At 44.7% G+C, this 24,306-nt stretch overlaps 1 long non-coding RNA gene across 1 annotated transcript in view; it reads right to left on the bottom strand.

The window, feature by feature from the left end:
- Positions 1–528: 528 nt before the first annotated feature.
- Positions 529–24,306, bottom strand: part of LOC135189368 (uncharacterized) — a 73,149-nt gene continuing 49,371 nt past the window's right edge. Inside the window, exon 5 of the long non-coding RNA XR_010308055.1 lies at positions 529–794. This is a non-coding gene — a long non-coding RNA (uncharacterized LOC135189368). The remainder of the gene's footprint in view (positions 795–24,306) is intronic.

Below are 24,306 nucleotides of genomic sequence, written 5' to 3'. Positions count from 1 at the left end.
AATCCCTAAAAATATCATGGCTGCATGTAAGAAACAATCAACCTTGCTGGACTCTGCACACACCAAAAAAGAAAAAGCTAATCCACATCAATCATATGAGAGATGACAGTTTTCAACTTTTGCCTTTCTACTGATTAAGACTTCAGTTTTGGAGCTTTTCTTTCCTTTCCAAGTGAGATATTAGTCTATTTTTCAGAGGTTTCCTATTATCCCATGAATCAAAAAAACTAGCCCTTCGAAACCTGGGAGAGCTGGCAACCTCCCTGAGTGGTCAACAGAGTTTAAAGTCAGTCCCACAACAAAGACACTGTATGATTATTACACTTTCCACTAGTGTATTTACTGTAGCGGGGGAGGATGGGAGCAAAGTCAGCCTGTCCTTATGAATAAATAGATTTCAGCAGTTTATAACAAGCCAGTGGACAAGATAACACAGAAGGAGCACATACCATCTACCCCCTTATTTAGATGAAAAAAAAAATAAATGGAAATGGCTTTCTAAAGAATTTCCTGCATTAGCCAAGCCAGTTGGGGAGCAAATATGATTTTTATTGAGTCTAGTCATGGCTTTTGGATGGCTTTCTGCATCTCATTTATTTCTCATAGATTTGGCATAGATCACAGTCAATAGTTTGCATGAGAAAAGAACCAGAGAAGTCATTAACTTTATGGAGCAAAATAATGTTATCACAGAATCACAGGCTGTTAGGGTAGGTGACTGATATCAGCTCTCCCTTAGCTGGCGCTGTGTGGTGGTCACAGTTGGGGTAATGGATCAGACTTCTTGACCGAAGCTGAGAACAAAGAGAAAAGGATGGGATTTCACAACACTGATTGTCGTGGTTATAAGCACACTGCTCAGGGACTTCATAGGCTTTATTACTTAAGAAGTAATTATGTAATAAACACAATAATTCTAGGAAAGAACATATAGCAGTGACAAGAACACAGTATCAGTGCAACTGATGAAGTATGCATGAAGGCCATAACCGTCTTCCGGTTTACTTCTCCTGCTCCATCAGTCCCAACCCTCTATCAACACTTAATCTATTCTTTTGGGTCTCTCAGCCCCTTCCAGCCTTCCATACTATCCAAACATCCCACAATCTTTTGGCTTCTCAACTGTTTTAGGCCTTCCCATTCTCCTTAAGCCTAAAAGCAAATTCTGGCCTACAAACCCCTGCAGAATTCCCAGCACATTCAGCCTCCCACCCCATTCTGACCTTACGCAACCACTGGATCTCACAACAACTTTTGACACCCACAAAAGGGGTGTGGGAGGCCCAAAGAGCGTGGTAGGCTCCAAGAGTGTACAGGTCCCAGGGTGTGGGAGGACCCAAGTGAAAGGTGGCTGAAAAGGGTGGAAGGCAGGAAAGCAGTGGTATACTCTTAGGGGATGGGAAGCCCAAAGAAGGTGGCAAGCCCCAGCATGTTGGAAGCTCAGGGTGGATGGGACACTGAATAGGGTGGGGGACAAGAGATATGAAAGCCAAAAGGGTGTGGAATGCCAGAAAGAAGGGAGAGGACAAAAGGGTGTGGCAATCCCAGAGCAGATGAGAGATAAGAGGGTAATAGGAGGTAAAAGGCCACAAGGAGAAGTGAGGCTAAAAGGGGTTAGGTTGCCAGGAGGAGGTGGAAGGTACAAAGAGGGTGGGTGGTCAGAAACTAGTGGGAGACCCAAAATGAGTGAGTGGCTCAAAGTGTGGGGGAGGCCGGATAATATTTGGAGACACAAAGGAAGTGGGAGGTAAGAAGTAGGACTATCAAAGGAGGTGAGATGCTGAAAGGAAGTGCTAGTCTGAAAGGAGTTAGAGAGGAAGGTGGGTGGCCAGAAGATAACTGAAAACGAAAAGGGAGGCTAAAAGGGAATAGGACATCAGAAAGAACAGGGAGGCTGGAATTTGTTGGGTTACCAAAACATGGTTCTATTCCAGAATGTAGTGAAAGGCTGAAAGGGATTTGGAGGCTCCAAAGAGATGGGAGATCAGAAGGAATTTGGATGTCCAAAGGTGGTCAGTTGCCTAAAGGATGTAGGACTCTGAAAGGGGGTAGAAGGCCAACAGGATGAGGGGACACCTTTTGGCCAAGCAGCTCTGGTGTGATCTTGGAGACCTCTATAGGGCCAAACTGAGGCTGCATAGCACAGCAGAGGAGTTTGGAACAGGAGGTTGGCAGCGTTTACCCACATCTCAACACATTTTTCCACCAGGTTTTTCCCAGCAACAGATTTACCTGATACTTTCCCTCAAATCATACAACTTTCAACATAGGATTTTTCAGTTCCCTCTCTCACTCCTTTCCCCTCTCCCCCCAAGTGCTATGATCACTGGAAATAATATTAGAAGTTCAAGTCCTGAAAACACTTATTGCCATGATTAATTTTTACAGCTTAAGGAAATCCAAGGTGATATATAGTAATTTTACTTATTCATGCAAGCGACACTAAGCATTGTTCAGCCAGTGCTATATTCAAATAAGAACAGTGAGCTCATATCCTCCAGAGCTTGGAGCATCCAGGTCTAACGTTTTGCTGAAAGGTCAAGAAGGAGTTTCTGAATCACACTCTAGTTCAATCTATAAATGTTTCTCTTTGGAACCTATCACAATTTCCTTTTAACTTTACTATTAATCACTAAGTGTGAACCCGTGTCCTGAATTTCAAAGGCGAGCTATACTACCCCAAACTAAAACAACTAAGCATTGCTGGCAAAGAATGGCTCCTCAGACCAAATCTTTCTCAGAGAAAATAACTGAAATATTAGATTTGAAATATTAAAATGCTTCATCAGTTGAAATGTTGTCATAAGCATTTGAAAGAGCATTTTAAGTTCTTAAAGGCTGAAGTTTTGATATAACTGTAAGGAAAATACCAAAGCAAAGTGGGGTTTTGTTGTTTGGGTTTGTTTTGAAACTGAAAATCAGTTTTCTCTCCTAGTATATTGCAAAGCAATTTTTGGAGCAGAAAATTGATTAATATTCCATTTCGTCTCTTTTTCTTTCCCTCTTTCCCCCCCAATCTGTTTCCTTTAAATCATCAAAGTGTCAAGACCTCCAGTGCACTGGAAAATAGGTTATTCACCGAGGTGCAGTCGTGCCAGTTAGAGGTTTTGCAAGTATGGTGAGGCAAGTAGGTCGGGAGAGCGCAGCAGTAATGCAGCACGCCCGTCTGAAGCACAGGCATAGCAGGAGGCTTTGCAGTTTGACCGATCAGGTTCCGCTGGGTTTGCCGGCAGAGATGGGCTGGCACTCACCGGAGCCGCCCCGGTGAATCAACGGAACAACTCTGCTAACTGCTCGCTAATGGAAACGAAACACTTCTCCCTGTGGCTCCACCTTTTGAGTTTACTCCTGACCGAAGCTAATTCGGGTAACAGTAATTAGCTCATTTTCTCTCAAATGTCAAACCACAACATTCGCTCTTCTGTTTCTGCTGCCGTCGGAAAAACAACAACAACAAAAAAATCTCTCCCAGCCACTGGATGTACCTTTAGCCAAACGCTTAAGATAAAACAAGATAAGAAGCTTCAAAACCACTGGAAGAAGCAGGAGAACACACTCAGAGCCCACTGCTGTAAACATGTCCCTTTCACTCACACAGACCGCTCCCTTACCTACAACAGGAGAAGCAGCACAGAGCAGTGCCTAGGTGCTCTCAAGTCAGCAAGCACCAGCCACTACAAAGCAACTGAAACCCGAGGTTTAAAAGCCCTGACAAAAACAACTCATGCTTCATAGAATCATAGAATCAACCAGGTTGGAAGAGACCTCCAAGATCATCGAGTCCAACCTATCACCCAGCCCTAGCCAGTCAACTAGACCATGGCACTGAGTGCCTCATCCAGTCTTTTCTTGAAGACCCCCAGGGACGGTGCCTCCACTACCTCCCTGGGCAGCCCATTCCAATGGGAAATCACTCTCTCTGTGAAGAACTTCTTCCTAACATCCAGCCTAGACCTACCCTGGCACAACTTGAGACTGTGTCCCCTTGTTCTATTGCTGGTTACCTGGGAGAAGAGGCCAACCCCCACCTGGCTACAATGTCCCTTCAGGTAGTTGTAGACAGTAATAAGATCACCCCTGAGCCTCCTCTTCTCCAGGCTAAACAGGCCCAGTTCCCTCAACCTCTCCTCATAGGATTTGTGTTCCAGGCCCCTCACCAGCTTCGTTGCCCTTCTCTGGACATGTTCCAGTACCTCAACATCTTTCTTGAATTGAGGGGCCCAGAACTGGACACAGTACTCAAGGTGTGGCCTGACCAGTGCAAAATATGCCTCCTGCAGTCCCTAAGAGATTTAAGGGCAACCCCAATACCCTATCCTCTGTGGAAATCAACACTTCCACTACAAACTCATCCTGGCAGCAGGAGCCTCCTCCCTCCTTACTTTTCATTACCACCAGCATGTTCATATCACAGTATCACAGTATCATTAGGGTTGGAAGAGACCTCACAGATCATCAAGTCCAACCCTTTACCACAGAGCTCAAGGCTAGACCATGGCACCAAGTGCCACGTCCAACCTTGCCTTGAAGTGCCCCAGGGACGGTGACTCCACCACCTCCTCGGGCAACCCATTCCAGTGTCATACTCCAGATGGGGGCCTGAACGCACAGAACGATACTGGGGGTTGGAAGGGAGCTCTGGGGATCACCTAGTACAGCACAGAGGTAAGCACCAGTTTGCAAAGGGAGAGGTAACATTGGCATCTACCTCCTTCTGCTCTTTTGGCTGCAGAAAGAGCATGGGCACCAGGGTACTCTGCAAATTGTGAACCCTCCCTCCACACTGGGGGAAACATAAGAAATGTGACTCAAGTGGCTCCTGGAGCTGGGTCTCATCCTGCTTCTGCTCATGCATAGCTAAGATAACAGTAAAGGTTTAGATCCCAAAGCAGGACCTTCCCCAGGCAGCATCTCAGGTAGGATGCCCCACGGTCTGTAACACTGAAGCTTCCTCCTTACAGACAATCAAGCAGCATCGAAGTTGCTTATTTGACAGGGCTGGAGGCCAACATAGAATGGTTTAGGTTGGAAGGAACCTCAAAGATCATCCAGTTCCAATCCCCTGGCATAGGGGAGGTATCCCATAGGCAGGGACACCTCCCACAAGAACAAGTTGCTCAAGGCCTCATCCAACCTAGTGTTGAACACCTCCAGGGAAGGAGCACCCACAACCTCCCTGGGCAACCTGTGCCAGTGTCTCACCACCCTCACTGCAAAGAACTTCTTCCCAACATCTGGTTTGAATCTCCCCTCTACCAGTTTAAACCCATTACTCCTCATCCTGTGATTACAAGACCTTGTAAATAGTCCCTCCCCAGCCTTCCTGTAGGCCCCTTCAGATACTGGAAGGCCACTACAAGGTCTCCTCAAAGCCTTCTCTTCTCCAGGCTGAAGAGCCCCAACTCTCATAGCCTGTCCTTATAGGAGAGCTTCTCCAGCTCTCTGATCACCTTCATGGCCTCCTCTGGACTCAATCCAACAGCTGCATGTACTTCTTGTGTTGGGGGCTCCAGAACTGCACATAGCACCCCAGGTGGGGTCCGACAAGAGCAGAGTAAAGGGGCAGAATCCCCTCCCTTGCCCTGCTGGCCACGCTGCTCTTGCTGCAGCCCAGCACAGGGTTGCTGTGTGGGCTGCATGTGCACACTGCCAGCTCCCTTTGAATTTTTCATCAACCCAAAACTTCAGGTCCTTTTCCTCAGGGCTGGTCTCAGCCATTCACCACCTAGTCTGGAATTGTGCTTGGGATTGTGCTGACCCAGGTGCAGGACTTTACACATGGCCTTGCTGAATTTCACAAGGTTGGCCTGGGCCCACCTCTCCAGCCTGTTCAGGTCCCTCTGGCAAGGGAGAGACCTGTCCCTGCCCTCTAGCAAGTCAACTGTGCCACACAGCTTGGTGTCATCTGCAAACTTGCTGAGGGTGCACTCGATTTCTCTGTCTATGTCGCTGACAAAGATGTTAAACAGCACTGGTGCCAGCACTGACCCCTGAGGGATGCCACTTGCCACTGGCCCTCAGGTGGGCATTGTGCTGTTGATCACCACTCTGTGTGCGACCATTCTACTTGTATCTGGCCAGGGAACCCGGAGTACTTTCAAGTGTTACGTCCCTTCAGCAACAGCACACAACTTCTGCCATCCATTTCCTGTTCACCCACAGCAGAAGTCACACAGGGGTAGTAAAATTCATCTCCCTTTTAGAGATGTTATGTCCAGGTGCTGAGAGTGTACAGGTCATTTATGAGCATACAGCTCATTTGCAGGCCATTTATTACACCCATCCATCTCACAGCCTCTCCTTGGCCTTGCCAGCACATGAGAGCTGCTTTTCTAGTTCTACCAAGCTCCTCTGTCCCACTGCGTTCGAGCATCTCAGCAATATTAATGAACATATCCTCACAAGGCTCCCAAGAGGCACGTGGATATTATCACCATTTAGAGAGGACTTGCCTATGGCTATGCAATCTGTGGCAGAGCTGGGAATGGAAACAAGAAATCTGGTGCTTCAGCCCAGAGCGTTAACCACAGTGCTCTTCCTCTGCTCCCTTTTATGAGCCGGACACCTGTTCGCTGGTTGAGGACCACCAAACAGCTATCACATGGTAATAAACTTTTACAGTCACTACAGACCTGAGCTGGATTTGAACCAGCAACTTCGAGGTGCAAAAGCCTTATGTATAGCCTGTTATTAGTCCCTCGAGCTAGGTATTTCTTGGTGAGCACTTTGTTACCCACTGTAAAAGCAAGCTTGGGCTGCCAGCAAGTCTCCACCAGCAGGTCTTGCCGTGGGCTCTGTGTTTGGGTTTGGTGGAGAATTTGTGTGGCAAGGGTGTGCCTGTGCCTGTATGTGTGTGTGAGTGTGCTCTACTATTTTTTTTTTCCAAGGAAACATTAGAAATCAACCTTAAGGATGTGAGCTTAGTTTAAATGTCAGCTGAAAAACAGCTGCTGAAAAGAGATATAATCCATGAGCCAAAAAAGTGGGGCTGGGAGGAAGTTGAAATGAGAGCTGTTTAGTTTGCTAATGCTCCTGTGTGAGGATAAAAGGGTGAGATGTGGGGAATCTTCTCTGGCACGAGGTCCCACAAAGCGTTCTGGAAGATTCGGGTTAGCAGAATATGATCTCCCCATATGGCAGGTTTGAAAAAGTGGTGAAAGAAGTCCAAGCATATGCAGCAGTGATGTAACAGGGCCAGAAGGGTCAGGCACCTGTGACTTTCTAGCCACATTAAGTTCTTCAGAAGCTGCTTTTTGACTTAGCAGAAGAGTTTTCCATCACATATGTGTAAAACATTTCATCCATTACAGGTTTCTTGGCTCCTCTGGATTGATTTTGTTCATGTGTGGGAAAATTTAAGGAAACAAAACAACAACAACAACAAAAAAAAGCTTCTGAAACACATTTCTTCTCCCGTTTCAAAATTTATCACCCTTGAAGCGCAAGATTCTTGTCTTGCATTTGAAAGGTCAGTTCTTCAGCGTCGTGTTTTGCAATGTGTTTGCATGCTGCTTAACACAATTAACATGTGGGGCTGCACGAGCCTTCATTACTAGGTATCTTAGATGGGGCCAGCATAGGAAACCACTAATAAATCACTGCCTTCCACTCACTCTAAGACTTTACAGAGACAATGTGTGAACTCTAGCCACAGGCAAGAGCAACAACTGCCTATCCCTCATATCAAAAATGACTTAGAGCAGAGTTTTCCCCAGATAGCTATAATCTTCAAGTAATCCTCACATGCTACAACAAAAATAACAGGAAAAATATTCACTGTTGCAGTGCAGCTGACTCCTTTACCTCACACTGTACTCAAGGAGTGAGGAAAGGAGAGGATACACGGGCTCCAGACAGCTTTGTGGTGCTCAGAACTCACCACAGACCCATTTGTTTGGTGAGTTAAAGACATACAACAAAAATGCAGCCTATGGAAAAGCTCTGGCAGATACAGGATTGCACTTATAGCCACCAAAGGATGGTACTGCAGTCTCCAGAGTAGATTGCCAGCAAGAATTCCTCATCTTTCCCAGCTCAGATCACTGTTCAGGGTAACAGATGTACTAAAATACCTTAAAAATTTGGGAGGTCAATCTTTATAGCCCATGTAGCACTCCCCCAGTAGACAGAGGAAGAGAGCATCTGACATTGCTGATCTTCAACACTAACCTTTTCAAATTCATACCTGTACAAAAGTAAATTTAATGCTGATCCCCATTTTTCTGCCACTGGGGATTTAAATCACCCTGTGCCTTAACACAGAGCTTGCACACGATAGTCCTGGCATCCAGAATGAGCTACAGCCAGCATAGTCCCTTAGCACATTGTCCCTTCCCCTCACCATGGTCACTGTTTTGTATGCAATCAGTCCATTTGCAGCCCCTGTCAAGATACCAAATTAATAATTTTAATAAATTTTATATATATATATAATGCAGCAGTTCAGAAAGTCACTTGTGGAGCTTTCCACAGTCGAAGCTGTAATACCAGGTCTAGCACCTAACCCATCCTAAAGATCCCCTCTCCAAGTAGAAGAGGCACAGGAAACACAAGCCAGTCTTTTTACATGCTATTGCCTCACCTTTTCCAACACCTTGAAGTCACAAGTCCCTTAATTTCAGGAATGTTAGGAAAAAAAACCCCCACTGCTTCTAAATGAGGTGAATTCTCCTCTTGTGGACTCTCTCCTGCAATTCCAGATACCTTTCACCCTGAACTGTGTCACAACATTGGGTGCCTCACCACATTGCAATAGGTTCTTTAAGCCAGTCTGGGCAACGATGCAGGCATCAGAAGGGCTGTGTTAATCTGCACAGCTTCTCCTGCCATGACTATGCACCAATACCACTCACAGATCAAGGTCTCGGTACAAAATTCCCTCTGTTATCAAACCTCATTGGAACTGATGTGGGTCATGGACTGAGCTCCTCACCTTTTCTGCATACAGATACAGGGTGGGAGAGAGAGGCTGAGAGCTTGGAAGCTTTGCTGTCATTGACAGCTCTGGGGATGAGCATCAGGCTGCAGCTGCACCACAAAGCCCCCACCCCATCAACAACAGCATCCCACTGGCTGCACAGCAGTGCAGCAAACACCGACTGCCACCACCCACGTGCCCGGCAGCACTCCAGGGAGCCATCGTGCTGCTAAGGGAGCAGGGTGAGCCCCTGCGTGCCCCCACCCAGCCCCAGATGCCACCAGCTGCCTCAGGCTGGGGCAGCGGCGCGGGCCAGACGCAAGGCCGCTCTCTGGCATTTGCCCTTGTTTGCGACAACACCCGCAAAGCATCACAAGTGGATACTATCAAGGATTACTATTTGTGTATTAGTGAGTCACAATACGCCAGATTCATAAGAGCCAGATGTCACAGCTGACCCAGACAATGCACTCAGACAGATCCCACGCGTTTCATGTGTCAGCCTTATATCCATTCATAAAACAGCTCCCTCCCAAAATATAAGTCTTGGGAAAATTTAAGATCATTGTGCAATTCTAAGTCGAGTCTCAGTCAGTTTCGTAGGTTTATTTCCCCCCCTTCCATCCTCCCTTTCTTTATTTTTTTGGCTTTGCTTTTCTTTTTGGTCAACAGTGGTTAAAAGAAAGGAGGGGCAGGAAATGATGTCCATCACAGAAGAGGATATAAAAAAAAGGAAAACTACGGGTAGGCAGGCTTGGAAAAATAACTTTGCCTTTTTTTCCCCCCTGCTTTTCAAAATGTTACAGCTATAGAAACAATCTCCTGGACAAAGTCAGACAGATGTTTTTTTCTTCCCCCCCCTCCTCCCTGCTCCTTTCTTTGGATGGAGTGACTTTCTCAAGAGCGCAGCTGAAAAACCTTTGGAAAAAAAAACACACACGCAGAGTCTCAGGCGTTGGAGGTGTCTGGGGCTGAGGATTACAGAAGTTCAAATTGGCTCCCCCTGTCAAAATTACAGCTGCACAAAAGATGGTACAGCGTATCAGCCCAGGGCTCAAAAGGACTTTTTCCGGTTCTCAAGAACGACGCAGGTCTTGAGAAAACGCAGCTGTGCTGCGATCAGCCAGGCCCTGCTGGCCCCGCCAGGACCTGCCCCCCGCTGCCACCCACCCTCACGCCAGTTGGTAGGGATGCCAACCTGCTACAGGGTGTGATTACAGAGGGCGTCCCCATGTGCATTTGTCATTTAGGGATGATTTACTGCCAGGGCATACCCTTCTCGACTTCTTGTAACATGTTGTCTTTGTTTTCACACCTCCCTCCGGAGATTTGAAACTTAATATCTATTCCAGCAAACAGAGTTCTTGCTCCCTTGCCCTCCCTGTCTCGCTTTCCCTCTCCTTCCAGCGCATTATCTCTGTCCATTGCCCAGATGAAGTGAGCCGATTAAAATTTATGTGCATTGTCACTGAGGTGCTGGTTTAACTGTACAAATGTGTTTCAGGGCTGTTGCACTATTCAAACTCACCCCGCCCGGGCGACCCTGCTAATCTCAAACTGCAGCCCTTGGCAGGTGATGACTGCTGAGGGATCTCTTTACAGGCTTCACCAGGCCACGGTTTCGTGGTTGTGCGTGCATGTGCGCGTTGGTGTAAGGTTCCCGGGTGTTGCATTTGGACCCTGCAGCATCCGCCAGTCGAGTGCAGGTGGAGCAGTTCAGTGGTCTACACACAGCATGGAAATTCTCAGCACCAGGTGCCAGATACTTTTGCCTACATGTTACAAATGCCACATTTCCCCTTCTGTTTCCTTAAGAACACAGAGGAGTTGACTGGTTGTGAAGAGCCAGCTACATAGATGGGTTTGCAGCTCCTGAACTGGCATAACACGGTCTGACTCTTGCACATGCTGCTGTCTAATGCGTGAGAGTAACACAACCTCCTTCTAGTAAAGACTTACTTCAGCTACAAATCTTGCTTAGGTCCTCAGAAACTATTAAGCAAGAGTAAATTATATCCTTGCACTGAAAAGGGAACTAAACCATTCAAAACTCCCATTTTGATCACTGGACAAATGGCACAAGTCCTGAGAACGTGAAGATCCTGCTGATCACTCACTAGCTGCTCCAAACTTTTAGTCTGGTTCTCCTCTGCAGCTGCTGTACAGTACATTTTCAAATGACATTTCTGCAATTCACAGATACAGGAGCACCTGTACACTTTGAGCTCTTCCCCAATGGCCATTTACTTCCAAAGAAATCTTGCTTCCTCTAAGCACTTTCTTTTGAAATTGCAGCCATTCCTTGCATTACACTCTGCCTGCTCCAGAATTACTGCTGTCTCACTCAATAGTACCAATCACACCACTATCAAAAACAAACCCCTCACCATCCTCCCCCATTCATCTAATCACAGTCACAAACTCACAGACTGCATTGGGATGGAAGGGATCCTCAAAGGTCATCTTATACAACTGCCCTGAAGTGAGTAGGGACACCTCAAACTAGATCAGGCTACCTAGGGACACATCAAGTCTCATCTTGAATGTCTCCAGGCATGAGGCCTGGGCACAACCACATTCCTGTGCAACCTCTTCCATTATGGCATCACTCATTGTAAAGAACTTCTTCCTTAAGTCCAACTTAAATCTACTCTGCTCCAGTTTAAAACCATTGCCCCTCATCCTATTGTTACAAGCCCTTCTATACAGTCCCTCCCCAGCCTTTCTGTAGGTCCCCTTTTAAATACTGATATTCTTTTCAAATCACTTTGTAGACTTTTCTAAACTCAGAGGAATTTTCTCATGATTCCATGGTAATCTCCACTTCTGTCTACACCCCTCTTCTCCCTTATTTATGCTCCCTGACCTCTCGCCTAAAATGATTCCCCAAGATCCTTCTGATGTCTTTCATGCACTGTTCCTGCCTTTAGCCCCTCCTGAAAACATGGAGATTTTTCCCACCTAGCTGTGCACCAAATGGTCATCACCTCCTCCACTCTTACTTCTGGGAGGTATAGAAGCCTGGAAGCAATCTGTGTAACGCACACATATCCAGAGAGAGGTATTTGTATGTAAAATATTAGATTGCTCCCAAGCTAGGTCATCTTCCAGGTAACAGACATATTATCTGAACAGCATTTGCTCTGCAATGTAATACACCATCTTAGATTAACTGTAACTTGCTAAAAAAATGAGCTATGTACTCAGATTTCTCATTTTGCAGCAAAATCTCTCTCATTAAACTCATGGGTAGCGGCAAAGCAGAAACCTACCCCTAGTGTCACCTTTGGCAAGTCACTTTATTTTTCATTCTAGTTTGGCTGTCTGATGAGAGCAGCTGCTCTCTAAGCCAGTGGTGATGAGGCATCTTGTCAATGACCTTTATCTGTTTGATCCATTTATAAATTCTTCAGAGGCTGATCTAGGCCTTGGTATATGGAGATAGATTGCCAGGTGCAATGAAACCTGCAATATCAGTCAGGAGTAGTGCAATGTATCTTTAACCAAAGCATCATGAAAATTGATTAATATTTTTCCAGTGCTGTGAGCATGGAAAACACTGCCTAAGTGCCAATAAGGTGCTTGCCTGGCTTTGGTCAGGGCTGCTCTGTGGCAGGAGCCGGAGCAAAATGTGTCAAATAAATCATTCACCAGGAATTGTTCAGTCAGATCCCAGCATTATTGCTAGAGTCAACTGCATGCAATTGCATATATTAAAGCATTTGCAGTCTTTATTTCAAATGATATATTTTGGATTACTCTCAAAACATTCTCAAATTTGTACCACTGGGTTTTACAGTAGCTGTGTTGTGTAAAGCTTATGTTAAGTACACTCCATCATAGAACAGCAGCATTTTTAATCACTGATCTTGAGAGCATATTGCATCTGGCAAATGTTTTTATTCTTCCCCCTTCTCCCCCCCCCCCCCCCCCCCCCAATTATTATCCTTGATAACAAAACTCTTGGAAACACTTAGAGACAAGGGGGAATTTCTACTGCTGCTAATTCATTTCAAAACCAGCTTGAAACTCAGGCTGATATTCTTCCATATCATTTTTCTGCTATTGTTTTCTGAGGAGACAGAGGATTAAATCTGATGCTTATTGAATGTATAGATTATTAACACCAGTTATATCCAGAGACAGCATTTCCAAATTCCTCTACCACTTTTCTTTCAAGCTTTGTGCATAAATTCAGTTGTCATGGAAGGGAAGGAAAAATCTGATACCACTGCCCAAAGTCAATATAGTAAAAGCAGATGCTGTGCTAGCTTCTACTTAAAGCTTTGCCAGTGCTTTTGATCCTGTTTGTTATATCCTCTCCTGTACCAAGCCTTATCTCTTTCCTGACTACGTCAGCAATTGTCTCTCAGTCCAACTTATGCAGGAGAGCTCTGTAGTTTGCCAAACATACTGTGCAAATTGGAAGGAGCTCTAAGAACAACAACAACAAAAAAAAGAGACAGTCATGCTTGCAATCAGAATTCACAAAGGCCAAACCCTTTGCTCTTCTCCAAGACATGCTAGCAGGAGTCTCCAAGCAGAAGCTTATCAAGAGTGTGGTTCTAATATGGCTGGTCCCCTTTGTTTAGACCTACCCAGTGCTTGTGAGCGAAGAAGACCTTCCAGAAACCTATGGAAAGAGGAGGAGCCAGAAGAACAAGTGCCATATTCCCCACAAAGGTCTTACACCAGTACAAACCATGTTACTAGCATGTTTGGAGCAAAGTGCTATCAGGCCAAAACAATCAAATTTTGTCTTGATGTAAAGTCACAGGTGATGACCTGGGGACACTCCAATGCATTTTCCTTTGTGGCAGTCATTCTACAGGCAGAAATTATCTCTCTTGCACTGTAACTATGAACTCTACATTGGAATTACCAATGATACCAAGGATACCAAATGATATGATTTACCAGCCATAAATGCTGCCCACTTCCCTCTGCCTCGGTTCTGCTGTCACACAATTTGTCATGCTAAGCAGTTGCACTGAACAAGGTAGAGGTGTAGGAGGAAACACGCAGCATGTGATCACATAAAGCCTGTGCTAGTGTGTATGCTGGTGGTGTACATGAGGCCAGATATGGGTGGGAGAGGATGCTTTAATAATCTGTTCTCTTTGCTTCCCCTGATCCAAGCAACAGCAAATCTAAGCCAGTTACACTAGTTCTCAGGATTCATGCGGCGAAAAGACAGCGCAGCACATGCTGACTGCCAAGCACTCAGGAGACTGGCACTATGCACACTTTTCCCAGCACTATCATGAGAGTGATTATGGACACAAGAACAAATTTTCTTAAGTCAGCTGCTCCTTAGGAACCACCCTTGAGTTACACCAGCACATTATAGACCTACTGAAGCTTACTCTTCTCTCACTGACAAATGAAGAGCCTTGAATTACCTCACCACCAGTTACACAAAGACAGTAGCACACTGGATGTATGGTAGGCTGTCATCCTGTGGAAGCCTTCTCTATTTGGGAAACATAAATAACAGATTTTTAAAACTGAGTAAGCAAAAATTCATCTTTGATTAAAAAATAAAGACATTTAGTCATAATCCTTGTGTGTGCCCAGTCAGTTTAGTCCCTCTTCTCAGGCACTCCATATGGGAGTAGTACCACAGAATCACAGGGCTGGGAAGTGATCTCAAAGGTCGTCCAATTCCAACCTCACATTAAATCAGGTTGCCCAGAGCCACATCCAGCCTGCCCTCAAAAACCTCTAGAGATGAGGCTTCCACCACCTCCCTGGGCAACCTGTTGCAGTGTCTCACTACCTTCACAGTGAAGCACTTCTTCCTAACATCCCATCTGAATCTACTCACTTCTCATTTTGCTCCATTCCCCTTAGTCCTGTCACTACCCAACATCCTAAAAGATCCCTCACCAGCTTTCTTGTAGGCCCCCTTAAGACCCTGGGAGGCTAAGGTCTCCTTGGAGCCTTCTCTTCTCCAAACTGAGCAACCCCAGTTCTCTCAGTCTGTCTCCACAGAAGAGGAGCTCTCAAAAAACTAAACCAAAACAAAACATTAAAAACCCAAACCACCACTACTTTATTTTATTGGTTGCATGGGGCTTCAGCTACAGGCTTCTTACACCACCTTGTAAAGGGAATGGCTCCTGTCAAAGACTACACAGAGCTAATGTGGCTTGATGTTGTATAGTAATTAGTTTGCTTTAAGAAGTTACAAATCAAAATGGTCCAAGCCACCAGGAGGGGAAATACTGTTCGTGGTAACAGAACACTTCAACACACTTTGTTTGCAGGACACTGACAGAAGTAGCAGGCACCTGAAGCCTCACCTTAACCAGAACGGCCAGCCTACTGCAAAGCTAAACTTTTGGTGGTGGTGGTTCAGGCCCAGCCAGCTGCCAAGTTGCTGCTCACATAATTGCCACCCTACTACCCCCTGGTGGGATGGGAAGGAGAATCAGGAGAAAAAAGCAAAGCCCTGGGGGTTGAGATAAGGCGACTTCAACAAACAGCACCAAGAGATAGCAACAGCCAGGGAGAACAATAACACTAATGAAATAGTATATCACAGAAATATTCCAGTTGAAAAAGACCCTCAGGATCACCAACTCTAACCAATATTGCTACTCTGGAAGACAGGCACTGAGGTGCTGGGGCATGTTCAGAGCAGGGCAATGAAGCTGGTGAAGGGTCTGGAGAACAGGTCTAGTGAGGAGTGGCTGACAGAACAGGTGGTGTTTAGTCTGGAGAAGGGGATATGGAGGGATCACTTTCTCACTCTCTACAACTACCTGAAAGGAGGCTGGAGGGAGGTGAAGGTAATTTCTTCTCCCAGTAAGTAGCAAAAGGATGAGAGGAAATGGCCTCAAGTCACACCAGAGGAGGTTTAGATTAGATATTAGGATAAAACTATTGCCTGAAAAAGTGCTCAGGCATTGGAACAGGCTGGCCAGGGAGGTGGTGAATTCACCATCCCTAGAGGTGTTCAAAAAGCATGGTGCTTAGGGAAATGGTTTAGTGGGCATTGCAGGGTGTTGGGTTAACAATTGAATTTGATGATCATGTAGGTTTTTTCCAGCCTTAATGATTCTATGATTCCAGCACCAGCACTGTTAAGGCTTTAAAGATAAGTCAGAAGGTAGAATCTTTGTGAATTCAGTCACTGAAAGACTAGCAAACAGGAAAGTTTAATTCTCATTGGCTTCTATTCCTGTGGACTGTGTTAATACAGTTCCTACCCTGCTGCTTACCACAGCTAAGGCTTCATCAATATGCCTATTATAAAAGTCATGTTTCCAGTACTTACAACTCAGCTGTTGGTATTTTCCTTTGGACTAGCCCTGGAAATTCAAGCCTATATCCTAAAAGCATGTATAAATGCTCCATTTACTCACAGAAAACTTGACTGCCAGCTACCTCAACAGAAAGCTTTAGGAACAACAGCTAAAAATTACTCCTTCCAATACCTACTCTAACCACCTCATCCTGTAGGCAGTTTCAAACTGTAATCCTAAACATGGCAATAGATCAGGCTGCAATATAGTTTGATTCAAAGTGACTCAATGCATTTTTGAACTTGCCAAGGTCACTTTCTAGTGGTAGTGCTTTGAGACACCTACAATCAGTTTAGCACATGATAGCCTACAACAGTTCCAAAGGAGAGTGGCAGAAATACAGCCCTTGACTCGAGAGCTCTCAGGCTGATTTGTGCTGTGGTCACACATGTAGCCACAGCAAATTCACAGTGGTCACAGCTGCCAGACACACAACAGAGTAACAAAATTGATTTTTTACACGGCGGTTGCACGCAAAGTCCCTGGTGGTAGTGTTTGGGAATTGCTGGTTTAGCAAACAGAACTCTTAAAAGAGACTGGGAGCCTCTGTTCCTCTCTTCATTCAAAGACAAATTTGCTTGGACAAGTCAGCTTTGCCTGCTATTCTTGCTTAATTTGCCAGTTGCTCCCTTGCTACCTCCCTCCGCGCAGGGCTGCGAGGTGAACTTTCTCCATCAATGCCTGGAATTGAGAACAAGCCTAAACACTGCACAAGTACCTGCAGAGAAAGAAGTGTCACCTTTGGAGACAAATATTTGCTGAACTCTCTACCAGTTTTTCCTCTCTAAGTTTGACAGCTCATGGCAAAGTCAGTGCTTATATGACAAACACAGTTCTTAGGCAAATCCAAAACCAGTTCAGCTCAGGAATGAGCTTTCTAACAGGACCTCACAGATGTGTTTCAGCACTGACCTATGTACCCCTTACTGCAGGGTGGAAAAATAAAGAAATAAACCACAGCAGTGTGTCAACTGGCATCCTTCTGGCACCCACCTCAAGAATGTTGTAAGAGACAAGTCTCATGTCTAAAAGGCCTCTCTAAGGCATTAAATGCATGTTCCCAAATGACCTTTTGCTACTAGAGGAAACTCACCAACTCAAAAAAAAGTGATCCTTGCCTACTCAGACCTGGATCTTGTCACTGTGACTCTCACCATAATGGCACCAAATGCCATTTAATACCAAATGCAGTGACAGAGTTTATCGTTGGAGTGACTTTGCTAGTCCTGAGCCATCAATTCATTTCAGCAGTCGCCTTTCCTCATCGAGCAAATTATCACCAAAAATGCAAAATATTTGCCTCTTCCAGGAACAGATGGTCCTCAGACAACAGAGAACTGAGTCTTATCAATAACACTCTCAGCTACGCAGGGAGAAAAAAGCTTCCTGAGCTATGGTCTAAAGTACCATTTACTGCCACAAGGGAATGCTTGGTGGGGCCAGAGCTCCTGCAGCACGCTGGCTTGAAACAGGAGATACAAGATCCTGGGGGGTGTGCAATTCCTGCAGATTTTTCCAAGCTATGGAATATGTTTCCTTGGGGAGAGAGGGAGGAAGAAGGAATGTAATTGTGAGTTTAAATGGAGTGGTGTAATCTAAAGGGGAGCTAGGGTTTGGTTCAGGGCAGAAAGGTGAGGGACCCACGTGCCTTGCCCCAGGAGCTGGGTACTTCAGCTGGCTGGAGGAGCACTCCTGTAGGGCAGGGAAGTGAGCCAGGGCACATCTTGAACACACGATAACAGAAAACACTCGAGAAGCAGCAAAGACTTGGATAAATTAAGACACACTTTTTTTTCCCAGCTGTCCCCTAATGAAGGTGCTTGCAATTTCATTCTAAAAAGGGGGGAAATGGGAGGAAGAGGAGGAGGAGTAGGCACTCTTTCTCATTAAAATCCTTCCTTAAGCTGCCAACTACACACCCACACTCTAACTGCCTATTTATTTGCCGTGGCTGGGTGGCTTATGTACGCAGAGAAAGAGAACCAGTACAGGAAACTCAGGGCCTTTGGTTGCATTTCATCTGTATGGGCTACCAAAGCTCTGACCAACACACACCTGCCTTTGCATTGGCCCTTGCAGAGGACAGCAGCTCTAGAAACCACAGTGCAAAACGTGTATGATATTAGCATCAATACCAAAAGTATGGTTGTTATTACTGGGATTTTACCCTCATTGTACATCACACCCCAAAGACACTGCCTTTCCCTTTGAAGCAGAAGCCAGCCCTTCTTCCTCTCCTGCCTCCACACACCCCCTTGCTTTAACTCTGGTCTCACAAAAAGGGAAAGAATAGGCAGTGAACACGGTTGAACTAGACAGAAAATGTTTGTTTCATCTTATTGGAAGGGTCTAGCATTTTTCAGTAAGCCCAAACACAGCATATCAAATATCCTTTTTAAAGCTACACTTTTTAGAAGGACTTAAACAACACTTTAAATCAAGTCCACTCTCTTTCAGATTCAGAGGCATGAGTGGTATCAGAATTGAGGTGGACATCTCAATGCCCCCACACATAAGAAACATCTGAGGTTCCACTTAGTCTCTTCTCCCCTACCTCCTGCCAACCTTTTTCCCTCTGACTGGCAAAAAAAAAAGCTTAGTAAAAGATTTTCAACCTCTCTTGCACTTCAATAGCTGTATTCCTTTTAAGCACTTGGTATCAAAGTCCTCCTGTTTCTAACAACTGTCTCCATTAAAAGTAATAGTTGTTTCTGAGCTGTATTCAAACTGGAGGGCAGACCACCCCTAGAAAATCTCGTCTTTTGGTCACATGAAAAACTAAAAGATGTCACTTCCTGGGTCTGCTGTAGGTTAGTCCTCCTGTTCTAAGAGCACAGCCCTGAGCTGAGCACAGCTGCTGCTCACTTTTGGACAGCTGACCCTCACAATATAAACTACAGCTCCGGGTTAGTTGTCTGAACTTTCTGTTTCATGGGTGGAGATAACCTGAGCGGTGAGAGAAAAGCCACCAAAATGACGTATGACAGCTACTGATAAAACGATAGAATGTAAAGACCTACCTTAACAGCCACTGAGCCTGCGGGGTGCAGGAACAGGCAAAGCCTCAAGCAACACGGCAGCCTTTCAGAAGAAATATATAGGCAGGGACCCAGGTGTGAAGAGGTATTCTTTTGTAAACAGCTAACAGCTGCTGCTCATAGGAAATCAGCAAGCTGGCTGGAAGCTACAACCCACCTGCTGAGACATGGTGAAGAGGGCAGGTATACAGACCTCTGAAAACTCTTATTCTGTTTGGTGTTACTACTTGGAGCTCATTCTAATGGAAATGAGTTTTTAGTTTTAATTTTAGTAATCTGGGGGGTTGATTTTTTGTTTTAGTTTGTTTTCTTCTGCTTAAAACCTCCTTGGTCACCTTGTGGACCTCACTGCTGGGAAGAGGTCTAGCTATGACCTGCAAAAGGTACCAGCACAATAATCAATGGGAAACACTAATGACTGAAAACAGTTCTTAATTTCTTTGGTTTCAAATGATGTAGGCACTTGGCTCACAAGCCTGCTTCCTGCCTCGAACTATTCCCTTGTTTTACTCTTTCTGCTAATAGTCTTTTGCACACCAGAGACTAGTAAGAAACTAACTGACACAGGGGAGATGCAAGTTAATTCGCTTTCCACCTTGGTAAAGGAATGGAGATTAGATCCACCAATTGTAAGAGGTTGTAACCTGATCTTCCCCAGTATCCAAGACCAAACTATCTTCAGATTTCTCCAAACCCAACGAGTAGGAGATACCTTCTTGCAAAAGAGAATTAAAGCTCCTAAGCCTGAAGAGGGAGTTGTCGTTATCCACTATTGCCAGGCAGTTAGCCTCCAGCTGCATTTGTAGCTAGAAACAAATGCATACGAGCTGAGTTTACCAACTCCCCTCATGCAGCACACAGGTATCAGCCCACTCCCGGTCACCACACACATACATTTGTTCCCTTCTTATTTACTGTTGTTACACCGAGGCTAGTTGCTGTGAATTCCACTTTGAAGATCCTTCCCATTTGCAGCACACACAGCCTTGATACCTGACTCCAAGCTGAGGCAAGAGTACCAAGTTGCCTAAAAATTAGAGCCCCCTTGGTGGCTTTAGCTCATAGCTCTCAGAAGTACAGTTAAAACCATGGCAGTTACAAGGATTTAAGCATCCCTGATGCTAAGCAGTAAAAAGGGGTTTACAAAAATTTCATACTGATTGTCCAGATAAATCTGTTCTCGTCTGGAAGATGCTCAGATAGTCCAGAGGAGAAGCAAGGGAAGTGTTCATATTAAATATGTTAACCCCTAAGCAGTATATCTCTCCAGATTTGAAAACAAGCAACTTGGCTCAAGTGTGGGAAGCTGGGGACACTTGAACTATTTAGAGTAATTTCTCCTTTTATATCTTTTCCCTGTATATTTCATCTAATTTCCCTGTTGTTGTGTTCAGATTGCACTTGGCAATGTACATAGTAAATGCATCAGCAGCACCCAGAGCTTTGCTTTTCTATCTGCCATGACTACACACATTTATCTTAAACCTTAATCCAGTCAGAAAGGCAGGAAAATCTGTAAATATAGATTTTAGTGTCCCTTAGTCCTGTTAGCATTGATAGCAATATGCAACCCTGTGTTATAACTCCTTCCAAAGTAACAGCTAGACTTGGCACAATATAAGCAGTCTCACAGCCCCCATCTTTTCAGCCACTAAATATCTTCAGCATAAATATTACAGGTACTTAAAACACTTCTAGCAATGATTTAGCAGTTTATACACTTACCTGTCCTTAAATTAAGGATATGGCATAATTTTTTTGCTGTTAAAACTCTTTTTTAGGTGCATAACCCTTGGAAAATGGTATAGTTCAGAGTGCTTAACTGGGCTGCTGCCGCTAAGCAGCCTTCTTAAAACAGCTTGAAGAGAAAAAGAATGCAGTTTACCCAATCCTGTGCAGCTACTGTTGTCAAGCTACTGTCTGCCATGCAATACAAGGTACAGAGTTTGCTTTGGTCAACCCACTGAAGGTGGTTCCTGAGTTTCTCTAACCTACATTGAAGGCCTTGTTTTGTTCACCTTTGCAGAACCGACGCTGCTCTGTACCATAATAGGTCTCCTAAGACACTGAATATATGAGTTTGCAGGAGAACAGTGAGAGGGAGGAGTATGTGTGCAGGAAGTTCATATTAATGCACATAAAATAAAAACCAAACAAATCCTGAAATTCAGGAGGGAAAAAAAAGAGAAAAGGACAGATGGATTCTTTAGTAAATACTGTTGCTTCACATCTCCTTGGCTCCAGAAGGGAAAACATTTTCTACTAAAAATAGTAGCTGGACTGAAAAGGTACCAATTTATCTGAGGGTATAAAATGAGGTGTGAACTATTGAAAAAGGCAACTCAAACTGTGTTTGCCAGAAAACAGCCAGCATATCATACTAGGAGGCTGGGGAGGTTAATCTGATGGTAAATACAGGGTACATGCCTTGGGAAAAAGACTGGAACAGCAGAGTACTTAAATGATGAGGTGCAAATCTGGTAGCTGCACCTCCATCAATCTACTGAGCCCAAAAACATTGGCATAGTATTTCTACTCCCACCTTGGAGCTCTGTTTGGGGTTTGATAAACAAAAACATCTCAAACCTTTCTAGTGTCTTTCTGTTCTTAGGTCTGTCAAAACATTGTCTTACTGCTGGCAGGTTTCTGCATTAAGAGTACCTAAGTGGTTACACACACAAATAAGGAAGCACAGACCCAAAACCAGGTAGGCATTTGTGGCAGTTTAAGCCTCAGTGGAAAATTCTAGCAAGAGAAATCAGGACTTTCCTGAAAACTTAGTGCTGAATCTTAATAAATTACATCATTGGATGTGAAAGAAAATCATGATAAAGTCTATCCCATTCATTGGACTTGCTAACTGGTATAAAACCCCTATAAACAATCTGTTCTCTTGGCTTTTGGGCATTAGCTTTGTTCTCCGTTCCTTCACTCCTCTCTGACTTCTGCACACCATGTGCTAACCCTTTTACTGTTAACACATAAGCCTTGCTGGTTTTCTATCCAAGGAGAGAGAAGGTGGTAGGTGTTGACCCCTTCTGGGCTTTCTTTGTCTGGCAGGGAAGACTGGACTTCTGTATTACTCCTAAATGGTGTATAAATGTAAATCCATGGAAATAAATTGTGCACATATGCTTGTAAATTTAGCTTTGCTGTAAAATACAGCTTCATCTTAATTCCAAGCCATCTGAGTTGGTCTGGTAAATTTTATTTGGGGGGGGCGGGGGGGGGAAGTTGCTAAACCCACCACAGTATTGCATCCATGCAGGCTATAGAACTATGCATTTATTCTACCCTTGTGATGGCTTTGCTGTCTATATTTTACATGTCAATCCATGTCTTGTGGCATGGACACTGAGTTAATCACAGCTTCCTCATGAAGCACATGCTTGTACATTTTGGTGAACAGGGTTTCAGGCCCAGAGTTGAGCCATACAGCTATCTGTAGGTATTCTAGTGAACCCAAATGCTTAAGGGCAGGAACATATTCAAATACTTCCATAATTTGAATAGAGTATGCGGACAGAGTGCACTACTGCTTGGGGTGGTTTATTTGTTATAACACCTGTGAAAATCCAAGGAGATACACACAAGCATCAGGAGTGCTGAGTACCGTCTGGGTACCACTTGGCAAAAGTTTCTTTTAGGTCAAAATGTAGCCAATTAAATGAGTACATTTCCTTGATAAGCTGAAAGTTAGCATCTGCAGAGAGACACTCACACAGATGCCTCAGAGCAAGCAGTAGCTGCAATGGACAGGCATACAGGGGGCTGGCAAGTGAATGTTATACATACTGCAGCCTGTGGTTACAAGAGAATTAAAAGCATTTGCTGTGATGACATTTTCATTAACAAGTTTCCACTTCGCTCATAAGGGAATATAAACCAGTTGTCTCCACTGGAAGGATCTCATCGTGCGATCAGGAAAACATTGGAAAGGAATAGACATAACATGGATGAATTGAAAAGGTACCTAAAGACTGTGGGATATTCATGGGAGAGGCTATTCAGATTCTTTCCTCTTCTCAAAAGAAAAAAAAAAAGTCCCTGTGAATGTAAGTTTAAGGGTCTGGAGGGGATGCACATTTATTCCCTGTTTCTTCAGTGCAATTGATATAACAGACTTGGAGAAGGACTGTAACAGGAGAGAAGCAGGGGTGGTGTCCACACGACAGCCACAGGAGAAAGCAGCAGGGACCTGGTGGCAGATCCATCAGCGTGCAGTGGTGCTGCAGCAAGAGGCAAGCAGGGCACCGGCTGCCACAAAGCCTGAGCTCTAAGAACAGAGCAAAGCAAAGGTCATCTTCAGCAGAAGGACTGGACTGTGGATCCAGGAAAAAGAGCCTGATGAGCTACATGGTTTGCAGTGTTAATATTATTGCAATAGTTGCTTTGAAGGTATGTTTTCAGTGGCAAAGAGCAGCAATCAGTTGTTAATCACAGATTAATTTTCATCTGCTTTCCTTAAGGGCTCTCCATAAACAAAATAGATTGATTTCTGTTTCCATATCAGGAGAATTTAACAATGCTCATTTCCACCGTCTAGAAGCTGCCACTGGAAATAGATGCTGAAACCCTTCCCAGCTGCTGCAAGGCTAGGGAGAGCAGGGAAGATGATGTGATTTATCAGAGCACTCTGACTAATGCAAGCTGCAAGGTGCATTCACGAAATCTGCTTACTCTGGAGGGTGCATTGAAAAAAAATAATAAAAAAATAAAGGGGATGAGAAGTCTGGGGGAGAGCTTTTCCCTTGGGGGTGGTCTGACTAAGCAGTGACTAAGAGTTCTAGAGGAGAAATTAGAGTAAGCAAAAGACCATCCTAGGGTATCTGCAAACAACTGGCATAAGTGTAACTTCTAGTTAGTCAGATGACTAACATACACATCACTAAGCACTTCATGTGGCATGGCTTTTTGGGTCATCTCGTGGTGTGTAGGCTCACTCTCTGGAAATCTCCACGAGAACTACAAAGGTAATGAAAGATGTGCAGGCGGAGGAAGCAGCAAAAGTTCAGGAGTGGAACGATAAGCAGTGATGGTG

Source organism: Pogoniulus pusillus, chromosome 32 (assembly GCF_015220805.1).
Source record: "Pogoniulus pusillus isolate bPogPus1 chromosome 32, bPogPus1.pri, whole genome shotgun sequence".
Classification (NCBI taxonomy): Eukaryota; Metazoa; Chordata; class Aves; order Piciformes; family Lybiidae; genus Pogoniulus; species Pogoniulus pusillus.
The sequence above is the reverse complement of the archived record's forward strand: the minus strand, read 5'-3'. Positions and strand labels throughout refer to the sequence as shown.